Source organism: Mytilus galloprovincialis, chromosome 7 (assembly GCF_965363235.1).
Source record: "Mytilus galloprovincialis chromosome 7, xbMytGall1.hap1.1, whole genome shotgun sequence".
Taxonomy (NCBI): domain Eukaryota; kingdom Metazoa; phylum Mollusca; class Bivalvia; order Mytilida; family Mytilidae; genus Mytilus; species Mytilus galloprovincialis.
Genome location: NC_134844.1, coordinates 77,574,397 through 77,588,243, shown reverse-complemented (window position 1 = coordinate 77,588,243; position 13,847 = coordinate 77,574,397). Strand labels below are relative to the sequence as shown.

General features: G+C 32.5%; 1 long non-coding RNA gene across 1 annotated transcript in view; it reads left to right on the top strand.

Moving 5' to 3' along the window:
* Positions 1–10,810, top strand: part of LOC143083712 (uncharacterized) — a 16,033-nt gene extending 5,223 nt beyond the window's left edge. The window contains exon 2 of the long non-coding RNA XR_012980849.1: positions 9,883–10,810. This is a non-coding gene — a long non-coding RNA (uncharacterized LOC143083712). The remainder of the gene's footprint in view (positions 1–9,882) is intronic.
* The last annotated feature ends 3,037 nt before the right edge of the window (positions 10,811–13,847 follow it).

Here is a 13,847-nt window from a genome sequence, read left to right as displayed (position 1 = left end):
TATAACACATAAACAAACGACAACCACAGAATTACAGGCTCCTGCCTTGGATGTTCATAATATACTAAATGTATGTTCATAATGAAATAAATAGAAAACCAAAAATTGGGAATTTTGGAAATAGGAGGAGGGATACAAAAAACTTTTTCCTGTCCCCAAGTACCTATGACTTTTGATACTTTTCCTAAAATTCTCAAGTCATTAAATATTTTACAAAATTCTTCCTACAACACTTTACATACTTTCAACCACGCTCTGAATACCCGCGATTTCGCGGGTGTGTTCTAGTAATAATATAAGACAGAAAGAGATGTCACAACCAATGATTGAAATTCCCTTCATACTCGACCAAATTTGTTCATGTTCATTGCCCTTTTACATATTCTTTCTAAGGTTGTTTTTTTTACATCTCTGAATCAGCTGAATTTCACTGAAACAGAAAATTATGATCATTTGTAAATGGTTGACAATTAATCAAACATGAAATAGAACTGGACACATAATACGAATCTGTTTGGTTGTGTAATTTTGAAGATCACGTTGCAGTTGTGTTTGTTTTTTTTTTTTAATATAACTGGAGTTGTCAATAGTTCACGTCTAGTATACATTAATGAAGTAATATACAAAAGAAGATGTGGTATGATTGCCAATGAGACAACTATCCACAAAAGATCAAAATGACACAGACATTAACAACTATAGGTCAACGTACGGAGTTCAACAATGAGCAAAGACCATACCGCATAGTCAGCTATAATAGGCCCCGATAAGACAATGTAAAACAATTCAAACGAGAAAACTAACCTCATTTATGTAAAGAAAATGACCGAAAAACAAATATGTAACACATAAACAAACGACAACCACTGAATTACAGGCTCCTGACTTGGGACAGGCACATACATAAATAATGTGGCGGGGTTAAACATGTTAGCGGGATCCCAACTCTCCCCTAACCTGGGACAGTGGTATAACAGTACAACATAAGAACGAACTATAAAAATCAGTTGAAAAAGGCTCAACTCATCAGATGGACAAAAATATAAGTAGACGTGGCCGGGTACTTATACATCCCGACACAAAAAGACGCAATGAACAGATCTGAGAGTACTCGTAGTTATCCGACAGCTAGTTCAAAGCCACTAACAACTAATAAAAAAATCATGCATCTAAGACTAAATAAACTGTATTTAATACAAATACATGTAGTTTATAATCATGTTCGTGCAACGTGGTTATAAGGTTCATTTAAAGTTTATGTTCTGAAATTTTATAAATGACACTAGACAACAGTCGAAATATTTGTCTTTTATCATTAAATCACGTCGCTTTACTATTTACAATGTTAACTTCAGTGATCAATTTATGTTTATGATAGTGTATTTTCAGAATGAACAATTTTCAAAGAATTACCTGTTGTTTTTCTAAATTTAGACAATGTCAGTCCTGACTTTATATATTATAGTACGAGTACTGGAATTATAATATACGATTTCAATACCAAAAGTTGAATTTATTTCAAGCAGAAAGGCTTTTTTCATGTGCATAAATATTAAAATACAGATTATACACAATATATTATTTTAAACCCAGGTTTAACTGTACACTTAGTATCTCACGTACATGTTATTCGTACCAAGCTATATCAATTTCTTTGTTTTCTTATACGTTGCTTTATATGTTTTCCTTTGTACCTATGTAAGCATGCGATGCATACTTCTCTACCATGCAACTCTTATCACATAGACATGCATATTTAAAACTAAAATAAAACATTCATTTTTTTATTTTACCATTTGATTGACTTTCCGTTTTTAGTCTTCCTTGGACTTTGTTTGGTTTTTTAACGTTATGCCTCTAGCATAAAACAAAAGTGGTCATAAAAAATCATTTCGAGTATCATAACCATAAAAGTATGTGTCTGTGCATGTACTGAAGATAAATCATAATACGAAACTTTCTTGTAATTAGAAATAAGAAGCTGTGGTATGACTGAAGTTTAACAGCTCTCCATCGAAATCACAATGAGAAAAAAGGTACCACCAAAATAAGGCCTTTAACCACTTTAATACTACTCTATATATATACAAACGTGTGAATCGTTTCCCTTTTTTTAAACAGAGGATTTTTTTTAGTTGTGTGGCTTGTATGTAAAAGTTCGATGTTTTTTCAATATGGCATAGGGAGAAAAATAATGAATGTATTCAATTTCATAAATATATCTTTCTTTATGTTAGAAGCGAAACTAGTCCACTCTGATTCTAGAAAATATTATAAAAACCAAGACAAAGAGAAACATGCTTTTGTTAAAAAATATATACAAAACATGTTATTTTCAATAAATTCAACACGTCATACGTTATGCGGTTGTCATACGAGTGAGAGGTTTAGCGAGCAAAAACCGTGTTATATCCACCATTTTCAATTTCTGAAAATGACTGCACCAAGTCTGGAATATGACAATTTTTATCCATTCGTTTTATGTGTTTCATTTTTTTATTTTACCATTTGATTGACTTTCCGTTTTTAGTCTTCCTTGGACTTTGTTTGGTTTTTTAACGTTATGCCTCTAGCATAAAACAAAAGTGGTCATAAAAAATCATTTCGAGTATCATAACCTAGGTTGTCTATTCAATAAATATTATATTTTTATAGCTGATCAGACTACACATGTTATATCATAAAGATGTTTATTTTAAGGCATGTCCTATATTAAAGAGAGCCTTTATTGTTTGAATTTCACGCATAGTTTTGTATTTACAATAAGGACTCCAATGATTAAATTATTTGATAAATTGTTCATTTACCATGCAATACAAATATATATTTAAACACGTAGTTCATTGTTTATTTGTGTTTTCCTAAGAAAAAAGTAACCAATGATCGCGAAATAAATTGTAGGGACACATTGTCAGGCAGATAAAACTTATGGGTAAGGTGAATACACAAAATGACTTCAGTGGCCGGGAGATGTATTTTTATTTGTATCCATCGCCTAAGTTAAGCATTTTTCTACTGATTGTTTATAGTTCGTTCGTATGTTTTAATTGGTTTACACTTGTCATTTCGGGGCCTTTTATATCTGACTTTGCGGTATTGGATTTGCAATTTTTGTGTCATTTTGTCTCTTGTTGAGAGTTGTCTCATTGGCGATCATAACGTTAACACATTGTTACGGCCAGAAATCGCCTTTAAATTGTAGCCAACAAAAGACACAAATCAATAGTAAAATTTAACAATATTTAATATACAAAAGTTTACAAAAGGTATTACACAAATATAACTGTTAACTTAACTGTCAAAATATGAGTCCAATCTGTTATCTTTATCTGTATCCGGAAATCTTTCGGAATCCAATTTGAATATTACGTTCACTACTAATGTCACAATCCAGTATGATGTTGTTTGTAGAATAAAAGTGTCAATCCAAATGCTGTGAATACTAATGTCTATCAATGTCTATGTCCAAGTTTAATTATGAGAGTTTAACTTTAGTGTCTGTATATATAGTGTTGTCATGGAAAATTCTAGAACACTCTATAATGGAACATTGTGGAAAATCCTGGAAAGTTACAATGGAAGTTTCTGGAATAACGTAGAAGTTTAAATTACGCATCTTTTATAAGGATCATTCTAGAAAGTTCCAATCATTCTGTGATTGTTCCAGTGATTCCTAAACTGCACAATTATAAGATTATTTGGTAAACAACTATCAGGCCATTTGAACAGAATTTCCTGTAAAATCCTATCATGCCTAAATATCTCATAAGTTGTTTTCTATTTGTAGGAGGTGGAAATTTGGAAATAGCTTCCACTTTAGCCATAATAGGTTTTACTTGACCGTGGCCAACTGTATGCCCTAAATAATCAACAGTGGCCTGACAAAATTCACTTTTACCAAGATTAACAGTCAAATTTGATTTTGACAATCTATCAAAAGTATCATACAAATGTTTTAAATGCTGTTCCCAGCTATCACTACATACAATAAGATCATCAATATAAGCATAACAACAGTCTAAATCTTTTATAACATTATTGATCATTCTTTGAAATGTAGCTGGAGCACTTTTCATGCCAAATGGCATTACAGTATATTGAAATAAGCCATCTGGTGTAACAAAAGCTGATATTTCACGAGCTCTCTGTGTCAATGGAACTTGCCAATAACCTTTCAATAAATCAAATTTGCTCACAAATTTTGCTTGTCCAATATTGTCAATACAATCGTCTATCCTTGGAATCGGATAGGAATCAGATTTTGAGACTGAATTTACTTTTCTGAAATCAGTCACGAAACGAAAAGTTTTATCTGGTTTTGGCACAAGGAGACAAGGAGAGCTCCATTCACTGTTACTCGGCTCAATAATATCATTGTCAAGCATATATTTAATTTCTTTTCTCATAACTTCAAGTTTGAGTGGATTGAGCCGATAAGGATGTTGCTTAATTGGAGAAGCATCTCCTACATCAACATCATGACAAACAGCAGTGGTTTTGTTTGGCACATCTGGAAAAAGATTTTTAAAAGAAAATACCAAAGTTTTTATTTCTTCTCTACGATCAAAAGACAGATGTGCAAGTTTTGAATCTAAATTTGACAAAATTTCTGAATTTTTCAATCTAACTGTCTCTTCCATAGTTTTACAACTAAAAATTGGTTCAATTACATCTGGTTTGTCATGATTGTTCTCAAATTTAACCATGCCTAAAGTGGCAACTGGTTTACTATCACATAGTACATTAGTACGCTCAAAATATGGTTTTAACATATTAATATGACACACTCTATTTTGTTTGCGCCGACCTGGAGTTTTTACAATATAATTCAAATCATTAATTTTACTCTCTATTGTATAAGGACCACAATATTTAGCCTGTAAAGGATGTCCAGGGACTGGCAAAAATACAAGTACCTTATCACCAGGCTCAAAAACTCTATCCCTGGCATCTTTATCATACCAAATTTTCATCTTGTTCTGTACATTTTTTAAGTTTTTCTGAGCAATTTGACAAGCAGTATACAATTTTTCTTTAAATCTAGATACATAGTCTAAAAGATTCAAGTCAGTATGTTCAGTAAGCCACTTTTCCTTAATCAATTTTAACGGTCCCCTTACAGTATGGCCAAATACCAACTCAAAGGGACTAAATCCAAGGGATTCTTGAACAGCCTCTCGGACTGCAAAAAGTAGAAAGTGAACTCCATCATCCCAGTCTCTGTCAAATTGAAGACAAAAAGTTCTAATCATGTTCTTCAATGTTTGATGAAAACGTTCTAAGACACCTTGAGATTCTGGATGATAAGCACTTGATCTGTACTGAGCAATCCCTAACTGGTATACGACTTGCTGAAATAAACCTGACATGAAATTTGATCCCTGGTCGGACTGTATAGACTTAGGAAGTCCTACTAATGTGAAAAATTTTATCAAAGCTTTGACGATAGTAGGTGTCTTGATATTTCTGAGCGGAATAGCTTCAGGAAAGCGGGTAGATGTACACATGATTGTCAATAAATATGCATTTCCAGTCTTGGTCTTTGGTAAAGGTCCAACACAGTCAATTAGAACTCTGCTGAAAGGTTCGTCAAAGGCTGGAATAGGCAGAAGTGGTGCTGGTGGTATTTTCTGGTTAGGTTTACCAACAACCTGGCATATATGGCATGATTTGCAGTATTCTGCGACATCATTTCGAAGTCTGGGCCAGTAGAAATGCTGCAAGATCTTAAGGCAAGTCTTCCTTATACCTAAGTGTCCAGCCAAGGGGGTGTCATGGGCAAGACCAATAATTTCTTGCCTATAAACTTTAGGCACCACCACTTGGTACACCACTCTCCATTCCTCCTCTGGGGTAGCATCAGGAGGCCTCCACTTCCTCATTAAAATGCCGTCCTGATGGTAAAAGCATTCGGCCACTTTGTCTGCTTCCTCCTGTGGTTGAGCCCGCTGGTTGAGCTGAAGAACCTCAGGGTCTTTATGTTGTTCTTCGAGTAAATTATTTCGGTCTAATGAATGGCTGTTTACATCTGGCCATGGCATAATAACATTTTTGTTAACACTAGGTGGTTTTATAATAGCCTTTTCTGAGTTACCAGGATCTTCAATATCAGCTATAAAAGTGTCAGAAAGGTCCATGTAATCAAACTGGTCTTCTTGCAAATTCTCATCTTGTTGTTTTCTAGCCATCGCCCTAGTAACAACACAAGCTGGATACAATTCAGCATCATCTTCAGGTGATTTAACATCCACCACCGGTTCACTGGTAACAATTGGTTCAGCAACCACTTTGTTCCTAGCTAGATCATTTCCTAGCAATAAGGTAACACCCTCTACAGGGAGATTAGGACGAACACCTACAATAACTGGTCCAGTTATCAAATCTGACTTCAGATAAATACGATGGAGAGGAACATCTATACAACCTAACTCTACACCTTGTAACAAAACGGAGGCACCAACAGAAGTCTTCTCGGACAAAGGCAACACACCTTCTAACAATAAAGACTGAGAAGCTCCAGTGTCCCGTAAAATCTTAATAGGCTGAAGAGTGGTATCATCAACAATAGAAACAAACCCATCAGACATAAAGGGTTTATATTCCTCCATATAATCACAAAAACTGGACTTAAAAGCCTGACTCGCAGGACATTCCAATGTACTGGTAATATAAGGTGTCGTACAAGCACTGGTCTTCGGCTTATTATCTCGTTCATTCTTCTTCTGGAGTCTAAAACAATCAGCCATCAGGTGACCAATCTTCTTACAATAAGCACAAGTCAGTGACTTCTTCTCAAAAGTATCAAATTTTGGACTAGACATATTATAACTGGACTGACTCTTATTCTGTGGAACAGGCTTACTATCAGTACGCTCAGTGCTTTGATTTTTGTAATTTCCACTGGAAGTATTAACATTTTGACTCTTGAAACTTCTTTTATGTGAAAGAGTATAATTATCTGAAATTACAGCCGCATCATGTATTGACTCAACAGTTTTGTCGTCTAAATGTGTTTTTAATTCTGAATGAACACATTGTTTAAACTCTTCTAATAACATCAATTGTCTTAGTTGATCAAAATTGTTTTTTGTTTTCTTTGAAGTAAGCCATTTATCAAATAGATCTTCTTTTTCCCGAGCAAATTCCACATAGGTTTGCGAATCAAACTTTTTATAAGATCTAAATTTCTGTCTATATGCTTCTGGTACTAGCTCATAGGCTTTCAAAATTTCCTGTTTCACAGTGTCATAATCAGAACTTTTTTCTGATGGAAGTGCGGAGTATATTTCAGCTGCCTTACCCTCAAAAACACTTTGCAGCATCGTAGTCCAATACGGCATTGGCCATTTCAAATTATTAGCAATTTTCTCAAACTGTGGAAAATATTTATCAACTGTTTTTTCACAAAATTTCGGAACCAAACGTATATTTTTTGCTGCATCAAAATAATCTGATTTCGACTGGACTTTAGTGTTGCTTTCTTCTTTGACCATTTCAATTTTCAGTTTTTCCATCTCTAGCCTTTCTCTCATTTCAAGTTCTTTTAATTTTAATTCATCTTCTTTTATTTTCTCCCTCTCCTTCATTTCCAGTTCTTTTAATTTAAATTCATCTTCTTTTTCTTTTCTCTCTATTTCCAACCTTTCCTTCATTTCCAGTTCTGCTTGTTTTAATTTAAATTCATCTTCTTTTCTTTTCTCCATCTCGTTCATTTCCAATTCTTTTAGTTTGAGTTCATGTTCTAATTCAAGCTGTTTTAATTTAAAGGCGTCAATATTTTCGACCTTAAGTTCAAGAGCCTCTTCACCTAAAATTTCCGCGTCAACTAATTTGTCTATAACCAAATTTTTTATAATTTGTTTTCTCATAGATACTTTAAAAACTAATTTCAGTTCTTTAGCAAGCAACACTAATTCCTCTTTCTTTAAATTATCAAAACTCTCCAGGTCTGGCGTTTTCAAAAATTTACCAGCATCAAATGCCATTTTGTAGAATTTTGTTGGCTAGTTATAATAAAAATACTAAACAAATTTTGAATAAAATATTTTAAGATCCCAGGACGAGCCCCCAATTTCTGTTACGGCCAGAAATCGCCTTTAAATTGTAGCCAACAAAAGACACAAATCAATAGTAAAATTTAACAATATTTAATATACAAAAGTTTACAAAAGGTATTACACAAATATTACTGTTAACTTAACTGTCAAAATATGAGTCCAATCTGTTATCTTTATCTGTATCCGGAAATCTTTCGGAATCCAATTTGAATATTACGTTCACTACTAATGTCACAATCCAGTATGATGTTGTTTGTAGAATAAAAGTGTCAATCCAAATGCTGTGAATACTAATGTCTATCAATGTCTATGTCCAAGTTTAATTATGAGAGTTTAACTTTAGTGTCTGTATATATAGTGTTGTCATGGAAAATTCTAGAACACTCTATAATGGAACATTGTGGAAAATCCTGGAAAGTTACAATGGAAGTTTCTGGAATAACGTAGAAGTTTAAATTACGCATCTTTTATAAGGATCATTCTAGAAAGTTCCAATCATTCTGTGATTGTTCCAGTGATTCCTAAACTGCACAATTATAAGATTATTTGGTAAACAACTATCAGGCCATACAACACAAATTAGGCCAACATAAATAAACATAATAATTACAATATCATAACAACATCGTCCTTTCTTATATTGAGAAACAACACATTAATAAACTGATATTTTTAGTTCTAACTTTGGCATGATAAAGCTGTTGGTTGACTGCACCTTTATCAATAGTATTTGTATGTTCCTTTAAGTCAATAATATCATCAAGCTTTAAAGTACTTGCATGTAAATGTTTTTCATATCTTTACTGGTAGGCTTCCCCATGGAAGATACATTTAGAAAAATATTTTCGATGCACCAAATTGATAAACTTTTATAATCATTGTTAAAGATCTAATCTTATTATTATACCTTAGGCTAAACATTTTTTGAATGTGGTATGAAACGTTCTTGTGCATTTGAAATTAAACAAAAATTCGCGAAACTGTCATCTAAAACCAGTCGTCTCATACGCTTTGAAATGTAACTATAATACGTTTAAGAGATTAAACACGAATTAACACAATACAAACATATAAGTACAACATAACTTAAACATTCTTAGCATTAGAGTTTGCGTAGAATATACATATAGCAAAAAGTAAAATCACAAAAATACTGAAATATGACAAAATTTCAAAAACGGAAAGTCCATAATCAAATGGCGAAATATAAAGCTCAACCACAACTTATGAATGGATAACAACCGTCATATATCTGACTTGGTACATGCATTTCTTTTGTAGAACATGGAGGATTAAATCTGGTTTTATAGCTAGCTTAACCTATCACTTGTATGACAGTCGCATCAAACTCCATTATATTGACAACGATGCGTGAACAACACAAACACGCAATATGTCAAAAATCCAGCAGTCAACATTTTATTATAATCTTAATCACTAACAAAATATAGACAATTAAACACATAGCAAAAATAAGACAAGCAACAAACAAGTTTTACAATAGTACAATAACGGGGTGTATAAGTACAGGGCCACGCTATAGGTATCAAAGTAACACCAAAAAGCATATAGATACAGCACATTTACAAAATTTAAAGACAAGACTACGAGAATATCATAAGCAATAATGACAGGATTTACAAGTATCTTTCCAAGTATACATATTGTGTCCTGTAATCTATTGCAAGAACTATAATGTTGGTATAAATTGTTTATTGCAATAGATTATTCTAGTTTTAGATTTAGAAACTTGTTGGTGAAAGTTCATAATAACATTTCAATTCTAGCTATACATTCAATTGACGTAATTGTATTACTTTTGCAGAGGCAATGGCAGCTGTTTTACCTAACGCATCAATTGGAAATTCTAAAATATGTTGCTCAATACATTCCGATGAGGAGTGTACATTTGTATGTGGGCATTGCACAGAGTTGATTTGCGATGATTGTGTGGATACCGAAGATCACGAGGGTCATGATATTAAATCAATCAAGAAATTTATCAAAGAAGTAGATCTCGAAGATCTGAAAGAATCCTGTGAAAAGTTTGACTGCTTTAAAATCAAGGCAAAGATATTAGATGAAACAGAGAGGCGGTTCCAAAAAGCCATAGATGGAATACATTCGCAGGCATCTAAAATGGTTACTGAAATAAATAAAATCAAAGAGAAAAAAATACGTGAGTGTGAGGAAAAGAAAAGTCAAAACGCCACAACGGTGAATGAAGTTATTGCTGTAGTGGATCCGTCTGACATAGCAGACAAAATAGATAACTTACCGAAGAAAGGTGGTCGTTCGCAATATGCAGAAGTTGCTCAAGCTCTTTTGAAATACCAGACAACTATGGAATCCGAAGAGATCGAAGCCAAATGCGACGCATCAGTATATGTTCCAACTTTTACACACGGTAAAATACAAAAATCTCGCTTAGAGAAACAGTTTGGTGAACTGGATTTCGAGGAAGAAGATATAGACAATTTGTTCGATAGCGACGAGGCAACAACTGAAAGTGAAAGTAGTGATGATGAAAATACTGATAATGACAACAATGAAAAATCCAATAATGAAGATGGTGAAGGCTGTAGCGACTTTCTTTATCAATAATATGTATGGCTCGGAAAGAATTCCATGTGTCGATGTAAGAAGAACATTTTTTGGTTAGATAAACATAACACATGGAGTCGCATTTATTTTTTATTAGAAACATAGTTGGGATAAATCTTAAAACATTGTAAAATAAACGGAGAAGAATACTATGTACATTTATTAATTCACTGCTTGCCTTATGAATTTGAATAGTGATCACATACCTAATATAAAATTTACGTCAGATAAAATCTCTGTTCAAGCCATGCATTTGTCATATATAGCCAATAAATGTCTTATGAAAAATAGTGAATCTAAGCATTCCGAAAGCTTGTTGACGTAAAACCTAAACTTTAAAATGTTAATATTAACCAGTGGTTTTGATGTAAACTGTTCACCTGGATAATTTGTTACCCTTTTAGTACTTAAAAGTAATACACCGTTTGATCTTAGCAGATTAAAATTTAAAGGCCCAATAACAAATTTATAAGGAATGTAAATGTGCATATATGGTGTGGTTAGTGTACATGATACTCACTGATTATGAGAAGTAAAAATTAACGGGTCAATTCTTTATAACTGCTCAAGTGCCAAGAATCAGGAGGTGGTGCAAGCATGACAACAAATAACCACTCATACATTTTTTGTAGTCATTTCAATTTATGTTCAAATTATAGAATGATGTACGAATATAACAATCGATTCTTTTTCCTGGTAATTAAAGATATGACTTATTTGAAATGCACTAAAAAAATAATAATTGACGGTTGCTAAATTCGTTAATTGCTATCGTTCTAACGTAAAGTTGCCTAGAGATTTTCCAATTACCAGGTACTTAGAAACAAAAGACGTACCGCTTTTAACTAATGATGAGGGTAACTTATTGTTACATTTTTAATATTTTTTTCTAAAAAAAACAATCAGATATTATTTGGTCTTTTATTCTCTTTATTCCCCAAATAATATCTGATTTATGTCTCAGAATATGTTGAACTGGTAGATGGTGTATCCAATTATTTGTATGTTATTATAGTTTTATCAATTCTTATAGCAGATGTTTTTATACTCATTCTTGTACTTATGTTTATTTATTTCATTTGAAATATTGTATTTGTAGAGTACATCAATAGATTATCTGCTGTAAACTTTTTGGTTTTAGTTTTAAACAAGAAATCTTTCAAACAATCAAATATTATATTCTTATTTCATTTGAAAATTGTTCTTATTATAAAAACTGGATACTTCTCAAATTGACTGTTACAAGAACCAAAGAAATACAAAAAGTCGCATATACAAAACACACCACCAAAAAATGAAAGACAATACAAACACATTGACGAGATGTTTAAGTACCGAGCCACGTCAAACGGATATCACATAAAACCATTCAACAGTAAAAGTAATATTAATAATAGAACAAAGACAAATGAAAGAACTATAAAACACGTTGTTAAGATGATAAACAACATTAGTACGCAGAATCTATACATCAAGACCATCGTGTATTATTTGTGAAGTTGATACGGAATATTTATCAACAATGTCTTGGTACCTTCCGATGAACTTTTTAAAAAAAAGGACGAGACGTTCTTTGACATAACCCTGGTTCATCAACTTTCTACTCAGACACTGATGACGTTTTACAAAGTCTGAGAAGGAACTGCAATATCTTGAACATCGAATTTAATAATTTATTGATGTTTAAACTGATCCAACTTACTCATATACAAACAAAAAGTCTTCCGGACTTTAGTGATATGTTTGTGAGTGACTTGGTACAGTTTATGAACCAATGAATGCCTTTAAAATGCGTTAAATCATTTTTATTCTTAAAAGTTGGAAAGAAGGAATAATATTTGACTAATTGTTCTCACGCAAGTTGTATTTTTGTGTCAATGAATTTAGCTGGCGCAATAAAATGGTCTTTTTTGTTAAAGCTAAAACTTGTACTACATGAAATTTGCTTTCTGATAAAAAAAAATGAACTAAAAAATATCTTATTATCTTTCATATGAATGTGTTGTGTTTTAATTCAACGATAAACGCGTAATGAAAATTTTTTTTTAACGTCGACCCAGTTGAGTTATTATCGTCGCTATCTTGTTTACATTGGTAACAAAAATTAGTTACGTCAACCTCGTCTATCAAAGAAATAAACAACTTCAACAATCACTCGTGGAAGCCCTAGCTCTCGACCAATCATATAAGCATACTCACTATTAAACACATCATATAAGAATAATGATGTTATAAACAGTTAAAATGCAATTTTATAGAATCATAAGTATATACAAAATTGTATATATTTAAATGAATAGATGCAATGCACCCGTATGTGCATCAAAAAAGTTAAGACAAATTTAAAAAGACATATAAAGCTGATTATATCTAAATATCGTTTTTGCTAAATATTATTCACGAATAAATTAACAGCATGCATTGATATCAACTTGCAGGTGATCACATATAAACATAAAGTTTTGCTACTGTTCAAAGAAAAAAGACAATGATAATTCAAATTATTGAGAAAATAGATTTAATCAACGTCCATTCGTCATTTAAAAATTTCGAGCAGATGACAAATAGCTTGTAAGTTTATTTTAAGTATGATATTATTTGATACCGATCTCCATTCAAATTGGACCATTCTAGGGTCTAGGTACACAGTAGAGTTAGTCAGAATATCAAACGCCTGTGAAAGCCGTGCAAACCAGGTGCTTTGGTAACTCATCATTTATTGTTTTACGTGCATGTGTGCTACGCAAATATTCTTAAGTCAAATAAGGTCCCTAGGACTAAAATAACAAGAAAGAAAAAGTTATAACAATAGTTTCAAGGCAACCGAACCTAATTAAATGATTAAAAAATGAATTGGGTTTTTCTATATGATGGTTCATTCAATTTCAAATTTAAGAACATAACGGTGGTGTCGTATATTTGGACGTCTCTGTTATATGAAACTCACACATAGTGTAGACTAAGGACAATGTAATGCTACTCGTACGATGTAGGAGACGATTAGTAACTAAAATGCTTCTTATCGTTTCGATACCGTTTCATTCACATTTACAATAGTCGACATTGTATTGTATTTTGTAAAGAGAGTTATACCCTTCTGGAGATCCTGAGATCACTTCTAGTTTTTGGTGGGTTCGTGATGTTTATTCTTTAGTTTACTTGTTGTGTCATGTGTACTATTGTTTG